At 49.0% G+C, this 21,121-nt stretch overlaps 2 long non-coding RNA genes across 2 annotated transcripts; one reads left to right on the top strand and one right to left on the bottom strand.

Annotated features, from left to right (window-relative positions):
• Positions 1-12,020: 12,020 nt before the first annotated feature.
• LOC115275519 lies at positions 12,021-15,399 on the bottom strand. Its single transcript, XR_003901599.1, has 2 exons — positions 15,233-15,399; positions 12,021-12,256 (listed from the first exon to the last, which is right to left on the bottom strand). It is a non-coding gene; the product is annotated as an uncharacterized LOC115275519 (long non-coding RNA).
• Positions 15,400-16,037: 638 nt separating this feature from the next.
• Positions 16,038-19,768, top strand: LOC115274774. Its single transcript, XR_003901240.1, has 3 exons — positions 16,038-16,364; positions 18,152-18,240; positions 19,553-19,768. It is a non-coding gene; the product is annotated as an uncharacterized LOC115274774 (long non-coding RNA).
• The last annotated feature ends 1,353 nt before the right edge of the window (positions 19,769-21,121 follow it).

The following is a 21,121-nucleotide window of genomic DNA, read 5'->3' as shown; positions in this document are numbered from 1 at the left end:
CGGCCGGTGCTGAGCCAGCGTTTTCGCCCTGGGACCCGAATGCCACGATCGCTCAGTCTCTGTGCTGCGTGGGCCCACAGCTGCTTGCCCAGAGGGCTCTCCCGGGTTCCGGCGCGAGCCAGGCTGCCTGTGTTCTAGAAGCTGAACTCGGAAAGGGAGCTGGGTCTGGCCATTTGGGTTTTAGCTCCTTGCCTCATCCCTAGCTTCAGCAATGTCCGAGGCCCCTAATGTCCACATCTTCTCTATCCCAGTGTCTGCAGGAAGTAGCCCCCAGTCCTCTGCCAAGAGGGAGGGACACATACAGACTAACTGAGGGACTGAGGGCCTTACACCAACTTCCAGCCGAGGCCCCTGGGCTCAGTCTGGCCCTTTCCCCACCTTCAGAAGCATCTGGTGCCACCAAGACAGTTTTTTTTTTTTAATGGAAGACGTGACTTATTGAATAAAATGTTTAATTTTATGTTCATTTAACAGGAGAAAAAGAAATGACACTGAAGGAATTTTCCAAATTCAACTAAAACAAACTTTTATCTTAAGACGCCTGTGTGGCTCAGTCTGTTAAGGATCTGGCTTTTGATTTTGACCCAGGTCATGATCTCATGGTTCACGAGACTGAGCCCTGAGTCGGGCTCTGTGCAGGCAGCTTGGAGCCTGCTTGGGATTCCCTTTCTCCCCTCTCTCTCTCTCTCTGCCCCCTCCTGCTCATGCTCTCTCTCTCTGCCCCCTCCTGCTCATGCTCTCTCTCTCTGCCCCTCTCCTGCTCGTGCTCTCTCTCTCCCTCAAAATAATAAACATTAAAAAAATCTTTTATCGCTAGAAGTATTTGTTTTTTTTCTAAAGTTGAGGGAAAATGATTATAAAAATAAGATAACTGCAGCACTTTTAAATTATTTGTTTTTAAGCGAATGTTGATTTTTGCTATGATGGTGATGCTGGTCTACTTATTCCTCAACAATAGGTAAATATTTTTAAAACGTTTATTTATTTTTGATAGACAGACAGACAGAGCACGAGTAAGGGAGGGTCAGATAGAGAGGGAGACAGCATTTGAAGCAGGCTCCAGGCTCTGCGCTGTCAGCACAGAGCCTGATGCAGAGCTTGAACTCAGGAACTTTGAGATCATGACCTGAGCTGAAGTCAAATGCTTAACTGACTAAGACACCCAGACGCCCTCCCCTTTTAAAATTTTTTAAAAAATTAAATTGAAGTATAACATATATACATTAAAATAACTAAAATGCTTCTTACATACGCTTGCACCTGGGTAATCACCATTCATTTCTAGAACATTCTACCCCCCCATTCCCCTTGCCTTTCCAATCTATTCCCTGTCTCTCTCACACACCCCAGATAATCCCTATTGCGACTTTCATTGCTATAGATTAGTTTTGCTGATTCTGGAACCCCGTTTAAATGGCACCACACTGTACACACTCCTTGTGCCTGGTTTCTTCTGCTCAGTCTGTGAGATTCATTCCTGGGGTTGTGTGTATCAGTAGTTTTATTTTTCATTATTTTAGCCTGCATCTCCTATCTATCATCTCTATCTGTTCTTTATCTATTATAATTTATTTCTCCATCTGCTGTGGAAAAACACTTGGGCCATTTCCAGTTTAGGGCTGTCATGAATAAAGCTGTTATGAACATTCTGGAAGCTGGCTCTGGGGAGGTGTGCATCCACCCTGGTCTATGGTAGGCCTGGGCCCCAACTTGGAACCCCTGTCAGCTCCCCCTGGCTCCCCCGTCGCGGGCTCGAGCACCCGACTTCCCACTTGGTGTTGCCAGCTCCATGTGTCACCGACCCTGACATTTCGACCTTATCATGCCGCATCCCGGGGTGCACCCCCTTCCCAAGCCGACCCGAGGCCCCTTCCCAGCTCAGTCAGCCTCGCCACCACCTCTACGTGAGCCAGAGGTCACTGTTTTAAGCCTGTCCCCTCCTCACCATCTCCACGGCCACGTCCAGGTCCAGTCCACTGTACCTCTCCTGCAGACAACTGTCCAGCCTCCTAATTGGTCTCTCTGCTTCTGACTTTTCTCCAACAATCTCTCCAAATGATAGCAAGATGTTCTCAAAATCTGAATTGGATCATGTTCTCCTTTTGAATATCTTCCCGCCGCATTTGGACTCAAGACCTAAATGGTGGCCTACCAGTCTCTGGAGCCTCTGGCTGCCACGTGTGACATGTCATCCTTCCTAGGCACCCTGCTGATCCTTGGAATTTACACCCCCCCCCTCTTATTTTTTTCCTTGGGGCCTTTTGTATATGCTATTTCCTCCAGCACCCAGTTACTAGACCCTTCCGTATCCTTCTAATATATCTTTTGCAGGTATGAGCAAATGTGAATATATATTCTTTTCCCCTCCACCGGCCTCAAAATGTTACAAGTGAGTGCACGGCATACACGTGGCTCTGCATGTTGTTTTGCTTCTTTCTTAGGAAACCCTTACCAGTTCTTTCTTTTATACCAGAAAACATTGTATCATGCGGACTGAAGGTCATGTTTTCTACTCTTTATCAATAGGCATTGTTTCCTTTTTGTTACTCAGAACATGACAGCAAATGATTATATATATATATAGTCATGTAGTGTATGTATCCATGAGCCTGTAAAATAAATGATTAAAAGTAGAATTGTCAGGGTAACAGATATGGGCATTTTAAATTTAATGAATATTGTTAAAGTTTTTTTTTAATGTGGAATTGCTCATTTTCTTTCTTTCTTTTTTTAATGTTTATTTACTTTTGAGAGAGAGAAAGAGCATGAGCAGGGGGAGGGGCAGAAGAGGAGGAGAGACAGAATCCTAAGCAAACTCCGAGCTGTCAGAGCAGAGCCCAGTGCAGGCTCCGTCCCACAAACCGTGAGCTCATGACCCCGGCCAAAATCAAGAGCTGGTCGCTAACTGACTCAGCCCCCCAGGCGTCCTACTCACTTTCTGATTCCAGTACACTGGATTGTCAAGCAGGGATTTTTGTTAACCTGATGGGGAAGGAAATGATACCCAAATTTCTCTTATGCATGAAATTGAACATCTTTTCATACCCGAGAAACCGTTTGTTTTTCCTTCTCTGTGAACAATCTTTTTTGCCCATTTACCTACTGAGTCATTCGGTGTTTTTCTTACTGATTTATTGAAGCACCTTGTATGTTAAGTAAATTAGCCCTTTGTGATTAGCCCGAATAAGCCCAACTTGTCTTCTGGCATTTCATCTAGTAGGGTTATTTTTAGCCATAAAGATGGTTTTTAACAGTTTTAGGCTGTTAAATTGATCCATCTTTTGTTTTAGGACATTTGGGCTTCGCTTCATTATTGAAAAGGTCTTTTACGGTCTGAAGTTCTAAAACACTTAATGACAGGTTTATTTTACTACGTGTGCGGTTTCATTTTATATGGTCAAATCTATGATCTACTGGGAGTTCGTCCTGGCTGAGGTGTGAAGTGGGGAATCCATCTTGATTCCCCCGCCCCCATGACTATCTGGTTGTTTCTTCTTATCCTTCCGTCTCACTTCCTCTCTGACCATCCTAGTCTAGGTATCTTCTATCTCAGCCCATTGTCTGTGGCTTTCACAGAATTTAATGCAGTTTGTAATTGTAAAAACATCTGTGTGCTTTTTGTTTTTTTCCTTTCGTCTTTTTCACTAAGATGTCAGCTCCTTGATAACTCACACAATGTCTGCCTTGTTCACACCACATTGTGGTGGTGGAGGTGACATGGCGGCCGAGATGATGTCATCCCCGCCTTCCAGCATCTGTCGTGCCTTCTGGTATTAGCACTCCAATTTTCCTTTGGGCAAAACACCTCCAGGCTTCCTGGTCCACCTAGTTTGGGCAGTGTAGACTCCACCCCTAGCTTCAGGAAGGGGGTGTGACCAGTCAGTGGCCCACTCCCTGATGATTGGCTGGAAGTGGGCACATGACCCCAACTGAACCAATGATATAAAACCTCGGGACTGACAGCCGTTATTGAGACGAGGCATCCTCACCAGAAAATCCCTACTGTTGTTTTGGTCAGCCATTGACTTCGTGGGATGAAGGCACCAGGCTCCTCACCTGGAAAAAAAGAAAAAAAAGAAAAGAAAAATCCTAGGCAAGGCACCTTGGTCTCTCTCGTTCTTTTTTTTAAAAGCATTTACTTATTTTTGAGACAGAGAGAGACAGAGCATGAGTGGGGGATGGGCAGAGAGCGAGGGAGACCCAGAATCGGGCTCCAGGCTCTGAGCTGTCAGCACAGAGCCCATCTCGGGGCTCGAACCTGTGAAGGTGAGATCAGGACCTGAGCTGGGGTGGGACGCTCAACATACTGAGCCACCAGGTGCTCTGTCTCTTTTATTGATCTTAAAAATAAAAGAATATTGCAAGTCCCCAGCTGGGGTCTTTGGTGGTGCGGTTAAAGAGAAGCTTCCATTTCTTTCAATCCAACAAATTTTCTCCAGCACTTATAAAGTGTAAAACTTGAGCTGAATTCTGGAGCTGCCCTCAATTCCTGATGGTGCTTCTTTGCAGATATAGCATGCTTCTGAATATTTCTTGAATTAAAATAAAAAATATTAGATCTTTTTAAAATGTTTTTAATGTTTTATTTATTTTTGATACAGAGAGAGACAGAGCATGAGAGGGGGAGGGGCAGAGAGAGAAGGGGACACAGAATCTGAAGCAGGCTCCAGGCTCTGAGCTAGCTGTCAGCACAGAGCCTGATGCGGGGCTCGAACTCAGGAACGTGAGATCTGACCTGAGCCGAATCCGGAGGCCCAACCGACTGAGCCACCCAGGCGCCTCAAATATTAGATCTTTTAAAATAGAAAATAAAAAGGCAAAACAAAGTCCAAATAACCTCTATTGACACTTAACAAAAAATATAAGTAATACTTGTACATGGTTAGAAAAGTGACGTCGTTCAGAAAGGCTCAAAAAGTAGCACGCAGGTGTAAACAACTCACTCTCAAATTCAGGGAATCGAAACAATTAACCTTTCAAAGGCTCACAGGTAAAAAATAACAGCACCAAGTTTATTCCTTTATTAACAGTTTTCCTGTTGCTTGTAGAAATCTTTGATGTATATACAAGTATATTTACATGTATATACCAAAATATTGCTTTGCTTTTAATTTACTAAAGTGATTTCAACATGCGTCTTGTCTTACCCCTTCCTTTTTTCATTTAACAATGTCCACAGGAAAATGGAGAAGGGACCCCAACACCCAGTTCACAGAGAAGGAAATACAAATTGCTCATAAACATATGAAAGGGTGTTCAGCCTCCTTTATAATGAGGAAAATGCAAATTAAAAGTACACAGAGAGATCATTTCTCACTTATCAGATTGGCAGAAATCCAGAAGTCTGATAACAGCGGGTTGGCAGGACTGCGGGACGGGAAGCACTTTTGTACCTGTTGGTGGAAGTGACAATTGGCACAGTCCTACGGAGGGCAAGTGGACTGTATCTACCACAGTGACAAATGTAGATGTCTTCGGCAAGTGTATCCTTCGGATCATCTTGCTCAAGCACAAAATGGTATATATCTGGGGTCACGTTTGGAACAGGGGTTTTTATAAACAGGGGTTTTATAAGGGAAGCTCCGTGCACACAGGGACCCTACTGGTCTTGTTCACCTCTGGGTCCCCAGCACACACAACAGTCCCTTGAAAATAGATACCACAGACACAACACTCACGCAACATCCAGCCTCCCTTGCAATTAGGTTAAAACTGTGCGGCTCATTTCTGTCGAACGGGATGTGCAAAAGTGAGATAAGCCACTCCCAGCCTAGCCTTTAAAAACTTCCTTTAGACAGGCGCCTGGGGAGGGGGCGATTCCGGCTCAGGTCATGATCTCGCAGTTCTGTGGGTTCGAGCCCCATGTCGGGCTCTGTGCCAACAGCTCAGAGCCTGGAGTCTGCTTCTGATTCTGTGTCTCCCTCTCTCTCTGGTCCTCTCCGGCTCATGCTCTGTCTCTCAAAAAATAAAATAAAATGTTAAAACAAACAAACAAACATAAAACCCATCATTAAGCCTTCTAGCTCTCTCTCTGCCTGCCATGTCCATCTCCGAGGCCACCTGTTCTAGATGGCAACAGGTGAATGGTATTATCAGTCTGCATCACCGTGCGGAAGCGAGAAACGAACCTCTGCTGTATTAAGTCACAGCGATTTGGGGGTTTGCTCTGCAGCCTAGCGTCTTTCATCCTGACTACACTGGGGGTGCTCAACCCACCCTCGTCAAACAAGCGTGTGCTGCAGTGTGGAACCTTGTGCAGACAGCTGGGCTGACAAGAGTGACCGTAGGCTAAGCTTTCAATAGGTAGACAGTGCAATGGGCTTCCAGAACGTTTGCATCTTGCATCGATTTCTACTCCCACCAACCGTGTAACGGTAGGTGACACGTGTAACTCCCGCTCTGTTCCAGGTACTAGGCTAGGTGCTTTGTACCCGTGACGTAAACTTGCCCTTTTAAAAGGCAGGCCCTTTTACTGTCTCCATCCAACTGATGAAGGAAAGGCAGCAAAGGGTAGCTAAAGAACTCACCCAGGGTACCACAGCTAGTGAGATGGGGAGTGTTGTTAAAAATGACAAATTCCTAATATTCTGCTTATTCAAATGTATTGGCCAAGGCATCTGCATTTTTTTAAAATGTTTTATTTATTTTTGATACAGAGAGAGACAGAGCATGAGAGGGGGAGGGGCAGAGAGAGAAGGAGACACAGAACCAGAAGCAGGCTCCAGGCTCTGAGCTAGCTGTCAGCACAGAGCCTGACACGGGGCTCGAACCCACGGACATGAGATCTGACCTGAGCCGAAATCGGAGGCTTAACCGACTGAGCCACCCAGGCGCCCCGAAATCTGCATTTTAAAAAGACAAGCCTTATGCAACTAGTAGCCAACTTTGGGAATCAGGAGGCAGGAGGACTGAAGTTAAAGGCGCCAAAGCACCGTTTTGTTACAGGAGCGAAGTTACCGAGGGACCCTGGGCAGGGTATGTCCCTCTAGATGGTTTTAAGCACATGCTGAAAGTATGTATTACGTATGTATGTACTGAAAAGGAATAAATTGGTACACGTGAATCAAAGCTTTTTTCTGTTCTTTTTTTTTTTTTCCCTTTCATGCATATATTTTATGGGCTTTTCCAAGCCAGACCAACCTCTTTAGAGATGTATTATTTTGGATACAATTTCATCTGTGGGGTCCAGACACATGAGACAGAAGTTACAAGGTTCATTTTCCTGCAAAAGCCTGAGTTAAGGTGGTGGCTCTACACCATGAAGGTGTCAGGGGTCTTGGGGCCCTAACTTGTTGCTTCATCAGCAGTAGATTATTGTCCCCATCCCAAAGCCAAATGGCTGACCGCCATGTTTGCTTTCCCATGTTTTGCTCACTTCCCATTGGCCATAACGCAGTCACATGGCCACTCCTTGCTGCAAAGGAGGCTGGGAAGTGTAGTTGATTCTGAGCAGCCATGTGCTACTTTATAAGAGGGGAAAACTGATATTGGGTGACAACTCTCAGACTCTACCACTGGAGACATTATTAAAGAGTTCAGAATTTCGATGCTGGAACAAAATAGATTACTCATTCCCAATAACAGCACTGTGCCATATGGTTTCAGAATTTCAGCTGACCATGACTGCCAATTTCAGGAGGCCCCACTTGGCTGGTTGTGGGGTTTGTGGTATGCCTTATGGTCTATCATGCAATAAGCACATGTGGGTTCTCGAACTAATCAACAGTAACAGATTAGAGCCAACAATGTTTATTTTTAAATTTCTTCTCAAGGGTGTCGTCCTCAGTGTCAGAAGAGAGATTAATATTTGCCGATTATGTAAGAAGTTGCATGCAGAAAGCTAAGATTACTTTTGGACCCAGACTTCTAATCTCTTTCAACACTGTTTTAATGCCGTGGATACGTTGGTGTCTACGGGCTGCCCCGATCACCTGCTCCTTATTCTAGCTCTATCTCTGGTATTAACAGAATTTATCCCTCCCCTTCCCCCTCCCCATCTGCCCCGCACCGGAATACAACTCTATCCTATATGAGGCTCCTCATTCACAGGACCATCACGAAGTCCGAGGGGGCTCAGTCAGGTGGATAATTTACGTTTTTGCTTTTGCCTACCCAGCATCCCCTTCCTTTTTCTCTGATAACAGCATCATGGTTTTCCTGGGTAACACCCCGGCTTCTCCTTCAGCCCTTTAAGGCGGGCAGGACTCAGCCTGCTTCTGGACTTAAATACGGGCAGTGGACCTACGGATGGCCAATCAGTGTAGTCCATTCTCTTTGGTCATCGTGATTGGTTCAGGGAGAGACATGTGATCTGAGGTAGACCACGGACTCAATCCTGAACCACTGGCAACAGGAGTTCTCTATCAGCAGCATTTGGCCCAACATGAGCTTAGAGCTGCTGCTGTCGGTCTTTGCCAACTTGTTTTCATCCCTTCATTCAGCACATGCTATATGCCAGGCACTGGGCACTAGGCACTGGGGCTACAGCAGTAAACAAACCAAACAACAACAATAACAACAACCAGACAAAATGCTTGCCTTCAAAGAGCCAACTTTCTAATAGGGGATACAGACAAGAGAGAAAATATGTAATATGGTTGGAGGTAATCGGTGATATGGAGAAAAAATATCCAGAATAAAGAGGCAGGAGAATAAGGGATTGCTATTTTCTGTAAGAACTCTTAAGTAAATAATATTTAAGCAGGAACCTTAGGGAGCGTGGGAGTTGCCCTGTTCCGTCTCCAGGAAGGGCATCACAAGTGGAGAGAATGGCAAATGCAAAGGCCCTGAGGCAAGAGCGTGCTTGCTGTGTTTGAAGAATACAAAGAAATCAGTGTGGCTAGAGCAGAGAGCACAGGAGGAGAGAAACAGATGAATGGACGGACTGTGATGGGCCTGGTGGGCCATGATGACGATCGGGAACTTATCTGAGGGCAGGAGGGAGCCATCAAAGGTTAGAGCCTGAGAGGAAACTGATGAGATCGGCACATTGGAAAACTCATTCTGGCTACGTGGTAGGAGGCAGGTGGGAGTTTAAGATGTGAGTTGGGAGGCATTGGGGGGGGCTCTGGAATGAGCCGCCTGGAACCAGTTTTCACATTTAAAACTCCAGGGTTTCCCAAGACTTTGGTCATCCAACTGTTACAGAATCTGGTCTGGATCCCCCGTGGGAAAAACCAAGCGGCAGTCGCAGATCTTGCAAAGCAGGAGGTTTATTTTACACCGGTGGGCTCAGAGGAGATCACTCTCCAGAGGGCTGAGCCCAGCGCGTCAGCAGAGGGAACAATTTGCAGGGAACAACTTCCGCATTCCTCATTAATCAGGGACAGGTGTTTCCTTAGGCGTCCTGTCGGCCATCTTACGACAGATTTCCCCTAGCACCACCACCGTCTTCATCATGAATGTTGCCTTATGTGCTTAATGTTTTTCTTTAAGTGGACACCTTGGTTTTACTGAAGTGTGTTTATTTTCAGTGGAAGCATGTCATCTCTCCTGTGTCAGGCAGCTCAGGTTAGGCTGGGTGCAGTGACAAACAGCCCCATAACCCTAGGGCGCCGTTAGCCACACAGCTGTATTCGCCTGTATATTTCACTTTGGTTGCGCGTTGGCTGCAGCTCCGGTCCACGTGTCTTCTCTGCCCTGGGACCAGGTTGAAGAAGCAGCCCACCCCTGGTCCATCCCCTGCTCATCTCTCTGACGGTGACAAAAGGGCAAATGACAAGCACATGCCGGCTCTCAGTGCTTCTGCTTGGGAGCTTAGCTCACATTCTGTTGGACAAAGGAGGTCACACAGCCAAACCTGACGTCAGTAGAGAGTCACCAGGGAATGCCAGTAGGAAGGACTGATAAACATTGACAATGACACAATCTACCGCATCTCTTATAAATGGAAAACCAGCACCACTTGCCCTCAGTAGAAGGTGGCCACAAAACATAAATATAATGAAAACGTTTACTTTATTGAATTGTGGCCAAATAACCTTGACTTCTGAAGGCTCTAAGGCCTCCTCTTTTGTTCGAAAGGGACACGGGGAACCCTTAGGAAGGCACGAAGGCATATCAGCACCAATCGGACACTGTTGCCTAGATATAATCAGAAAGATGGAAAGAAAATGGAATATGATTTGATGGGTAGCTCTGTATCCACTAAAATCTTCCCGCAAAGCACCATGGGTACTAGGTGCAGACTTTGGGAGACTCCGCTTTGGTATCACTCTGGGGGAGGGTGGGAGGAAATGAACAGTTTGCGGGAATGACGATCTGGAGGTGCTTCCTCGGTTCCTCAATTTTGGGAATGTCCACCCCTCTCCCAGGGGCCTGCCTGAATTTGCAAAACATAACAGTCCTCAGGTGATTTCTGTGGGTTATCTTTTTTTTAAATTTTTTATTTATTTTTGATTCAGAGAGAGACAGAGCATGAGAGGGGGAGGAGCAGAGAGAGAAGGAGACACAGAATCCGAAGCAGGCTCCAGGCTCTGAGCTGTCAGCACAGAGCCCACCGTGGGGCTCGAACCCCCGAACGTAAGATCATGATCTGAGCCAAAGTCGGAGGCTTAACCGACTGAGCCCCCCAGGCGCCCCTGTGGGTTACCTTGTTTAATCCTCACCTCTTCTCTGCCAGGTAGCCAGCATTATCTCCACTTTCCAGCTGAGAAAACTGAGATCTAGAGGTTCAGCCCTAGCTCAAGACTAGGAGCTGTTCCGGGAAAACCGCCCGCCTGAGGGCGTAGTTCCAGGTTTGGCCACTTGGTGTCACTCTCTCCAAACTGTCGGAAGTCGGCTCCGCGGAATTGGGCCGCGTACTGGAGACTCCGGACAGAGCCAGGGGCCAACTGATCCCCAGGGAGGCAAAGGGCCTCCTTCCTGTCCTGTGTCCTGTGGCCCTTCCGTGTGCAGAACTCCTTCCTGTTCCCTGTGTGCCCATCGTGCGTGTCGCGCTCTGCATACGCCCCCATCTAAGTGTTTGACGGGCTTTGTCTCCCACAAGCCTCCTGGCACCCCTATGGTCTTCCCATATGAGAGCTGGGGAAACTCATGTCAAGAGCGTTGCACACGCGCCCAGCTGAGAAAATGCCCATTCGAATTTGGTTGGAACCCAGATCTGAGTTAGAAGCTTGGGTTTTGATGCCTAGCAAGTGCAAGGTAGGAGGGCTGTATTATTTCTCACTTTTTTTTTTTTTAAAGCTTATTTATTTATTTTGTGGGGGGAGGGTCAGAGGACAGGGAGAAAGAGAATCCCAAGCAGGCTCCATGCTGTCAGCCCAGAGCCTGTCACAGGGCACAACCCCGGGACCCTGGGATCACGATGTCTGCTGAAATCAAGAGTCGGACGCTTGACCGACTGAGCCATCCAGTCGCCCCTTTAATAATTATTTATAAAAATTAGAAAACTGTCAAAGTAAAAAGAAGAAACTAAAGGTCACTTAACTCACATTAGCCACCCAGAGATTCTTTGGAGCACATCCTTCCAGGCCTTTCTCTCTTTCTCTCACCAATTCGTGCATTAAACATTTTATTTTATTTTATTAAAAAATTTTTTTTAATATTTATTTTTGATACAGAGAGAGACAGAGCATGAGAGGGGGAGGGGCAGAGAAAGAAGGAGACACAGAACCGGAAGCAGGCTCCAGGCTCTGAGCTAGCTGTCAGCACAGAGCCCGACGCGGGGCTCGAACCCACGAACGTGAGATCTGACCTGAGCCGAAGCCGGAGGCTTAACCGACTGAGCCCCCCAGGCGCCCCGCATTAAACATTTTAAAACATAAATAAGGAAACATATTCATATGAAAAATAATCGAAAGGGCACCAAAGATTTATGGTGGATAATGTCATAATCCTCATCCCCCTCCTCTGTCCCCACTGGCGTCTCCAAAACTCCAAGCTCCCTCCCCAGAAGCCATCCTGGTTTTGTTTCTTAGGGATCATCACAGAGATATCCCCAATGTAGATAAGCAAATATGTGCATGAATTCCGGTGGTTGTTTCTTTAAATAGAAGCAAACTACACACCCTGTTCTGCGCTCCTTTGCTTTCTTTCTTTCATTCTTTTTTTTTTTTAACTTAACAATATACCTTGGAGATCTTTCCAGATCAGCAGTGGGAGAGCATTCTTCACATAGTCCATTGTCTGAACATAATCATTTATCTAAACAGTCCTGGTGATAGTCAGGCCGGTGGTTCCAGTCTCTGGCTGTGGTGAACAATGCTGCGATTAGTGTCCGTTTCGCAGGAGTCTTTCTGTGGGTGTGGATCTATTTCTGCAAGACAAATTCTTAGTAACCGAGCGACCCAGTCATAGGGCGAGTGCATTTTAAAAATTTGACACTTATTGCCTAAATGCTAAGGTCATACCTACCAATTGACATTCAGACCAATAACTACGTGAGCAGTGGTTTCCCCACACTCTGGCCAAGGCCAAGTTTTATCAGACCTCTCCATCTCTGCCTTGCGGATGGGGATGTAGGCATTTACCGTGGTGCCAACGTGCACGGTCTTTCCTTTTGTGTTACATTCAGAATTTAAGAATATAGTAAAGGCCATTTATATTTCTTTGTGGCAGCAGAGCATGCATGTCCTTTGCCTAGTTTTCTGTAACATGATTATCTTTTTTATTCATTGGCAAGAGCTCTTTCTACAGTAAGAAAATAAGGTCTTTGTTTCTCATATATGTGATGAATGTACATATTTTATTGTATTTAAAAAATTTTTTTAATTTATTTTTGAGAGACAGAGAGAGATAGTGCAAGCAGGAGAGGGTCAGAGAGAGAGGGAGACACAGAATCTGAAGACAGGCTCCAGGTTCTGAGCTGTCAGCACAGAGCCTGACACGGGGCTCGAACCCACGAACCGCGAGATCATGACCTGAGCCGAAGCAGGACGCTTAACCGACGGAGCCCCCGAATGTACACACTTTAAACTCTGGATTTATTGGGCTGACTGGGTGGCTCAGTTAAACGTCTGACTCTTGACTTCGGCTCAGGTCATAGTCTCAGGGTCATGAGATCGAGCTCCGTGCTCAGCGGGAGCCTGCTTAAGATTCTCTTTCCCTCTGCCCCTGCCCTCTGCTCATTTCTCTCTCTCTAAAAATCAAAATCAAAATAAAAAATCAAACAAACATGGGATCCTACTGTGCACCATGTGTTTGAGGCCTGGGGTTACTTGACAATATATTGTAGGTCCCATTCCGTATTGGCGCCTTCCACGACTTTAACCCCCTATCTCCAACCAGCTCGGATGCAGGTGGCTGTAGGACAAGCCCCCATCCTCCCTCCCACTACGCCAGGCTGGGGAGCATCATGCAGTTCAGGGATTCAGCCACCAGGAGGCGCCAGGGACACATCGCATGCCCAGTCTGTAGCTCTGGGAACAGGCTGGGTCCAGGCATCCCGGAATGGGACAGCCCTAGGGGTCTGATGATCCTGGAGGCTGGGGAGGCTCAGGGCCAGAGAGAATATCTCCTGCCACCCCCCAAAGACAGTGGCCTCAGCCTTGATCGCCCCTGAGGGAACCCCGGCTGGCAGTCCTGGGCCTCTCACCGGTCTGGCCTCAATTCAGCCCCTCTGGAACCAGGAACCCTGCATGATTCGTTGCTGCTGTGGGAGTGTGGCCTGTGTGTTGTAGGATGTTTAACAGCATCCCTGGCCTCCACCTATTAGATGCCAGCAGCACCTCCCCGCAAGTTGGGACACACCAAACGGTCTCTAGACATTGCCTGATCTAGACATTGCCAAATGCCCTTGGTTGAGACCCCCTGCTGTGGACCCGGGGGTGGGGGTGGGGCGGGGGGGGGGAGCCCAGGTGGGTCATATCAGTGAACAAAGCCAATTGTGCATCAGGTAAGAAAGGTTCACACGAAGAAACCTTACACATAGAAGCTTCACCAACACCCTGGGGGGTGGGGGCTGATACCATCTTTGCTTCACAGAGGAGCTAACTGAGGCCCAGACAGATTCAGTGACCCGCCCAAGTTCACGCAAGCAGTGTGTGCTGGGACGGGGCTTGAACCCGTGTTGTCAGTCTCCGGCATCTGTGCCCTTAACCACTGGACTCTCCTGGCCCTCGGGAAAACAGGCATTGCTCATGAATCAGACTGGCAGAAATATCCTCTACTTCCACAAAAAAAGACCGCTTTAAAGTTTCTTCTTTACCTGTTTTCATTTTCCCACTTAAAAATAGTTTATTTCTTTTGAGAGAAAGAGAGAGAGAGAGCAGAGGAGGGGTAGAGAAAGAGGGGATCGCAAGCAGGCTCCATGCTGTTGGCGCAGAGCCTGATGTGGGGCTTGAACCCACGAACCATGAGATCATGACCTGAGCTGAGACTAAGAGTCAGATGCTTAACTGACTGAGCCCCCCTGGGGCCCCTCATTTTTCCCACTTTGGATGGAGAGTCATGTCCAAGAGATTTTTCATTCTCCTATAACTGTACTATGAGAAAAACATCAGCGCAAAGGGTAATGACACCAAACGTCAAGGTCAGAGATGCCATGGGGACTGGAGGAGCCTGACGCGTCCTCAAGGGCACTGGCCCATCAGCCCTGGCCCTAGGGTTCCTAGCATATGCACTGGCCCGATTTTTTCAAAAAAAGCCAGACATCTAGATTTCTAATGTGAACTTTTTAATTTTTATATAATGGCAATTAATTTAAAATGTTTAAAACCCTGCAAAACATGTCTGAAGCCTGATTTGGCCCAAGAGTTGGCTGTTGCAACCTTTTTGAAGGGCACATTCAATGTACAGGAACAAACATTTTCATCCTTTTAGAGGCCTCTGCCTTTCATCATCTCTTATGTAATTCTTTCTCCTATTCACCCATACGTTCATTCCATGTGTGAATTCCATCCACCCACTTGTCCATCCATCCATCCATCCATTATCCATCCATCCATCATCCATCCATCCATCATCCATCCATCCATCCATCCATCCATCTACCCCATCAGTCACCTATCCGTTTGTTAGTTCATCTATTCAACCACTGTTATTAGGCCCTCACTGTGTGCTAGACGCTAGGCTAGGCCTTGAGGACACAGTGAAAACTGTGACTCAGTTCCTCTCCTCTAGAAACTCATCATCTAGTTTAGTAGAAATGAGAGGCAAGCCAATCATAGACAAGGATGGAACCAGATGGTGTTAAGTTCTGACATTTACTAGCTGGGCAACCATGGGCCAAGCATTCAATCTTTTGAGCCTCAGTTTCTCCGTCTGTGGAATGGGGCTGACAGCAGTCACCTACCACTTCCTCACCAGCAGGTTGTCGGACCCGGTTAGGTCAGGGATTGTGCGTGGAGTGCGGCACACGGGAGCCCCTTCACAGACCCAGTGGCAGGCCAGCGTTAGATTGCGGGGAAAGGGGGCTGGGGCGGCTGGCGGGGTCGTTGCCCAGGAGGCTTCCTGGGGACAGTGGCGTCTAGCACGCGCCACCGTGCCCCTTGTGGGGAGACGGGTTGCTCTGTCCCTATGCCACACCACTTCCTCCTGGTCGGCTGACACCCTTGCCACCCTGAGGGCGCTGGTTTTCCCACTCTTGCTTCACTTCTAAAGGGCAGCTCTTTCTCGGACCGCCCCGCCCCGCCCTGCCCCGCCCCAGTTGGTGGGAAAACTGTATGGAACAGAAAAGGCTTGCGGGCTCCCTCTTCTCCAGATTTGTTGTTATTTTTTTCCCATTTAAATTGAAAACATGCTTATTAAAGAAGATTAGAAAAAAACACATCAAACAAGCAAGAAGAAAAATTATTCTTTGTCCTATCCTTCTCATTCAACCACACTGAACATTCTGTGTTTTTTCTTCCTCCTAGGCCAGGGTGTGTGTGTGTGTGTGTGTGTGTGTGTGTGTGTGTGTGTGAGAGTGTGCGTGGTTAGAAAACATAGTATACTGCTCAACGATTTCGTGTTGTGTTTTTAAAAACGTTCCCACCATCCCCCAAGTGTTTTCCCTCCACAGCTCGTCCTCATAGATGTGTCTGAAGGGCTGTTTATTTTTCCAGCACATGCGGAGTGAGCACCAACTACGGCCCGCGGAGGCGCCAGGGTCTCGGCTGAGCCAGCCGTTGCTGCGGGCAAACTCCGCGCTGCGCGCTGTCCCCACCCCGTGCGTGAGCTCCTTCCTCACGTCCGTCCCCCAGGTGCGGCTCACCACAAGGCCCGTCGTTCCAGAGGAGACAACTGTGGCCCGACATAGCACAGCTGAGATCAGAGGCCAGTCCCAGAGTCCAGATTGTGGTCGCGCTGGGCCACTTGGTCACCCACAAACAGGTGACCCCAACCCAGAGAGATCAGAGCTGGAGCGAGGAGTGTACAGGAGCGCGTGACAGCCCGAGGAGGCTCCAGATCCATGCAGGAGCAGCAGGGAGGTCTTCCTGGAGGAGGTGACATTCCGGCGGAGGAGGGAGGAGGGAGGCTGTGACATGAGACTCTGAGGGAGCAGGGTGCGTGGGGTGTCGACAAGCCGATGGCACTGAATCTGGTTGGAGAGGCGGACGGGGTCGGGTCGTGAGGGAACTGTGGGCGCGGGGAATCCTGGGGTGCGGCAGGACAGGGGAGGCCTTCCCCGACTGCTCTGGCCCCCACGGCCGGTCTGGCCCCCGTGGGAGCACACAGCAGCCAGGGCCCTTCTTGCCTATTTATTGCCTGGGTGCTGTTCTAGACTGAAGAAAGTTCTGGAAAGTGGGAATCTGGACTGATTTGTTCACGTCTGTGGCCCAGGACCAAGATCAATGCCAGGCAGGTAAAAGCCTCGGAATGAGATGATGGTGGACAACATGACGTGTGTCAAGATAGTGCCAATGTTCTTGGCCACAGCCATGGAGAGGGGGCCCCTTCCGCGGCCCCCTCGGGCCCCTCAGCATGCAGGATGTACCCGGATCTTGAGGTGTGCCAAGGCCTTGCTCCAACTTGCCCACAGCGTCTTGTTTGGTTTCAAAGAAGCCTGGGAGAATAAGCCATCCCCTTGCCCGGACCTCTCCACGCCGTTCTCGAAGGTGGCAAGGAAGGGGTGGGGGGTGGGGCCTGTGTGCAGCCCCCTTCCCCTCCTTCCCCTTCCCCAGCCTGCCTGGGACCAGGCACGGCCTCGGCCTCTCCCGTCCACACCGCCTGCTGCTGCTGGAGGTGGGGAGAGGCCCTGAGGACCGCGGCCCCTTCCTCCACTAGGGCTGAGGGCCTCCAAGGTAACTATTTACTCCCGGCCCCTCAGCCCAGTGCCCTGTCTTATCAGCTCAAACACTTCAGAGTTCAGGCCAAGAAGCCAAAGTCAATTTTGGAGAAGTTTTTAAAAGACCAAACACAAACGGGGGAGGGGGAAGGTGGGTGGGGGGGGCGGGGGCGGGGATGAGGAAGGCCTCCTTCCTCCTTATGGGGCTCAGGAGGACTCCATGACTTTCCCGCCCAGAGATGCTTGTGCAAGACACTGCCTCCAGCGCTGCTCACGGCCGCCCGGAGCGTCCGTCACTACGACAGATCGATAAATAATAAAGGGCATAGAACCTTTAGGAAGAACAAACCGCTTCACGACGGCGATATAAACTAGACTGTAAAGCGGTAAAAGGACAGAGCAAAGCTATACTAAAGCCTTGTGTATAATCAGATCCTTTTTGCATAAACAGAAAAGGTGGGCATATATATATCTCTGCATGCCTGTTTATGGAGGAGAAATTTCTGGAAGCAGTTACTGGGTGTCTGGAAGTATCAGCTGCGACCAGAGTGAGAGTCCAAGGGAGACAGACTTCTCAGACTTTGTACCTTCTCAGACAGACTTTGTACCTTTAGAATTACTGAATACCATGGCAACGTAGTATTATATAAGTAAATAAGTGAAATAAGAGTATTAGTGAGTTTTAGTCTAGGTAAATGGCCAGTGACATAAAAGATGCGGGGGCGGGGGGAATGACTGCAAAAGGTATAGAGACTTTGCACAGATCAGATTATTGAAGGTCTAGCTCAAGGGGAAACCTAAGCCTCATTAGATTCTCCAGTGGCGGGAACTACATTCAAACAAGGCTTTCAAAGCTCTCTGGTGCTTTCTCGGGTTTTATAAACCCAGCTGCTTAAGCTGCACTCTCCAAACGTCAGCTCCTTGAACCTCTGGAGGATTCTATAAAGCGGAGTCAGATCACTGTGTAGACTGCTTAATTAATTCAACTACTATGTATTGTTTTAGGGGATGAGGACGCAGCGAGGAACAGGACGGTCGAGACGCCTGATCTCACGGAGCCGACGGGTTTAGAGGCAGCACTGAACACGTAACAAGTGGGTAGAAACAGCCACACAGAAAGCAACCGTGACTGTTTCAGACAGTTAGAAGCCGTGACAAGGAAACGAGACCGGGGAGCAGAGTCGAGGGTGGCTGGTGTGAGGACTGGCCAGGGAGGGGCCTCTGAGCACGGGAAACTTGCACTGAGACAAGAATGAGAAACAAAAACCATCCGCAGGAAAATCCGGGAGAGGGTAGTTCCCGGGCAAAGGCCCTGAAAGTAGGCTTTGCTTGTGGGAGGAACAGGATGATGGCGGGGTGGCGGCGGTTAGACAGAGCCGGAGCCAGACAGGGCTGGGGACTCAGGCTGGGGGGTTCGGGCTTTGTGGGCCTTGTGAGGAAACTGAGGCTCAGAGAGGTTTTTTTTTTTTTTTTTAATGTTGTGTTTTGTTTTGTTTTGAGAGAGAGAGACAGTGCGAGCAGGGGAGGGTCAGAGAGAGAGGGAGATACAGAATCCAAAGCAGGCTCCAGGCTCGGAGCTGTCAGCACAGAGCCCGACGCGGGGCTCGAACCCACAACCGTAAGATCATGACCTGAGCCGAAGTCGGACGCTTAACCGACTGAGCCCCCCAGGCGCCCCTCAGAGAGGTTAAATAAGTGGCCCATAGTGACACATTTACTAGTGGCTGAATCAGAATCCAGAGCAGGCTTTCCTGACTCCACATCCAGTCCCCTAAACACACACACGTGTCTTCATGCGGTAAAAACATGAAACACGCGTCTCCATATAGCACAGCCCACATTCCGAGAACACTGTGTTGGGTGTCTTTTTCTAATTGTACAGAAAAGTGCACACATCAAACAGCGATTTCTTCCCAGGTGGACAAACTCATGAAATCAGCACCCAGATGACAAAACAGAACATTCCAGAAGCCCCCTTCATGTTCCTTCCCTTCAAATCCCTCTTCCCCCACAGTGCACCACTGTACTGACATCTAACCCCATACATTGATTTTGCTGCTTTTGAACTTTATATGGAGGGAATCACACCGGGATGTGGTCTTTCCTGTCTGGTTCCTTTTGTCGAATGTTATGATGGGGAAATTGATGGACCGGTACCTTCCTGAGTCCCAGGATGGACCACGGTCGTGTGTGAACCCAGGAAACCTCCCTCCTTATGACGGAGGCCAGGACAAAGTAGCCAACACAGGAAGCCGGTGGGTGTCTGTCATCACGGGAAATGGCAGGTGCGGGGTACTGTGCGCAGAGCAGCCCCACTTCTAGGTGGGGTGAGGGGCGGGGCAGGTCTCTCTTCTTGCAGGGGCAAAGTGGTCCCGGAAAACACATTACATCTTCTCTCGACCACAGCGCCCCATGAACTCTGGGCGAATCGGAACAGCCGCCGGATATCTTGTGTTTGGAACTCTGCTGAGCAAGCCCAGGCTTTGTGGCTCGATTCCCGTGCACTACTGAGGTCGGGTCTCTCTCCCCCTCCCTCCTGCTGCTTTGCCCCTCCCCGCTCCCGCTTTAGCCCGATACACATGGTGACACTGTGTAAATGAAATGCCCTATGTTATGATTCTACCAGGCACTCGAGTGTTTTGTGGGGACTGTCCCTGCCGGATAGCCGGTGGGCTTTATTCTCCCTTATGTGTTTATTCTATATTTTCTGCAAAGAATAACAATTCTTGAGTCCTGAATAACAACCACGGCGGCAGCCACAAGCTGACCCACGAGAGGAAGACCTTCCGGTCAGCCTGGGACAGGGGGTGTCTGTCACCAGACTCACTTAGAGCAGGGAAGGGAGTGCCGCCCCCTCCTGGTGGTCTGTGCTCTGGGGTGGCCGCCCACCTTTGTGGTGGTTACAGGGGTGGCCCTGAGGGCACAAAGACTGGGGGCGGAATTGTGACCTTGCCCCCTGGCAGCTGTGCGTCTCGGCTACTGTTGCTGCCTAACAAACTCCCCAAAACTCAGTGGCGTGAAGGAGGAGTCCCATTCTCACGGGTCTGTATCCCTCAGATTCTGCGGGTCAGATTTCAGCCAGAGCCCAGCAAGGGGGGCCTGTCTCAGCGGTGTCTGGGGTCTCAGTGGAAAGACTTGAAGGCGGGGGGTGATGTGGTGGCATCTTTCCTTGTATGAGTGGCAGTTGGTTCCTTGCTTGGGCCAAGACAGACACCCCACGAGTGACTTCTGCAGGCGAACCCTTCACCTGGGCCAGGTTGGGCTTCCTTACAACATGGCGGCTGGGTTCCCAGGGCAAGCGTTCCGAGAGCACATGTTGGAGATGCAGGGTGTTTGTATGGTCTGGTCTTGGAAGTCGCCCAGGATCATTTCTACTGTACTCTGTCAGTCGCTGTCGTCATAAAGGTCACCCAGGGTTTGAGGGCAGGAGACAAGCGGGGAGGGAGAGACCTCACCACTCAAAGACACTTTGTAAGAGCAGGAGGAGGATGTGGGGCCGGCGTGATTTCAAAATGGCGCAGCCTCTGTGGAACCCAGTCTGGCAGTTCCTCACCTCTGGCAGTGAGGTGCCATGTGCCCAGGCAATCGACTTCACTCCTAGGAACATAAACACACACACACACACACACACACACACACACACACACCCCCAAGGGAAATGAAATGGAAGTCACACAAAAGCAAATGAATGGAAAAACCGAGGGTGGCATGTCCATACAGTGGAGTATTATTCGGCCCTAATGAGGAATGCAGTTCTGGTAGGTGCCCCAACATGGAAGAAGTTGGTCACACACACACACACACAAGTATCATCTGAAATGTCTACAAGAGGCAAACCCACAGAGACAGAGAGCCAGTTAGTGGTTGTGGGAGGCTGGGGAGGGGGAAGGGAAGTGACTGCTAAGGGGCACTGGGTTTCTTCTTGGGGTGATGACTGTGTTCTAAAATTAGCTCGTGGTGACGGCTGCACAGCAC

Source organism: Suricata suricatta, chromosome 12, assembly GCF_006229205.1.
Source record: "Suricata suricatta isolate VVHF042 chromosome 12, meerkat_22Aug2017_6uvM2_HiC, whole genome shotgun sequence".
Taxonomy (NCBI): Eukaryota; Metazoa; Chordata; class Mammalia; order Carnivora; family Herpestidae; genus Suricata; species Suricata suricatta.
This window is presented reverse-complemented; position numbering and strand designations above follow the sequence as displayed.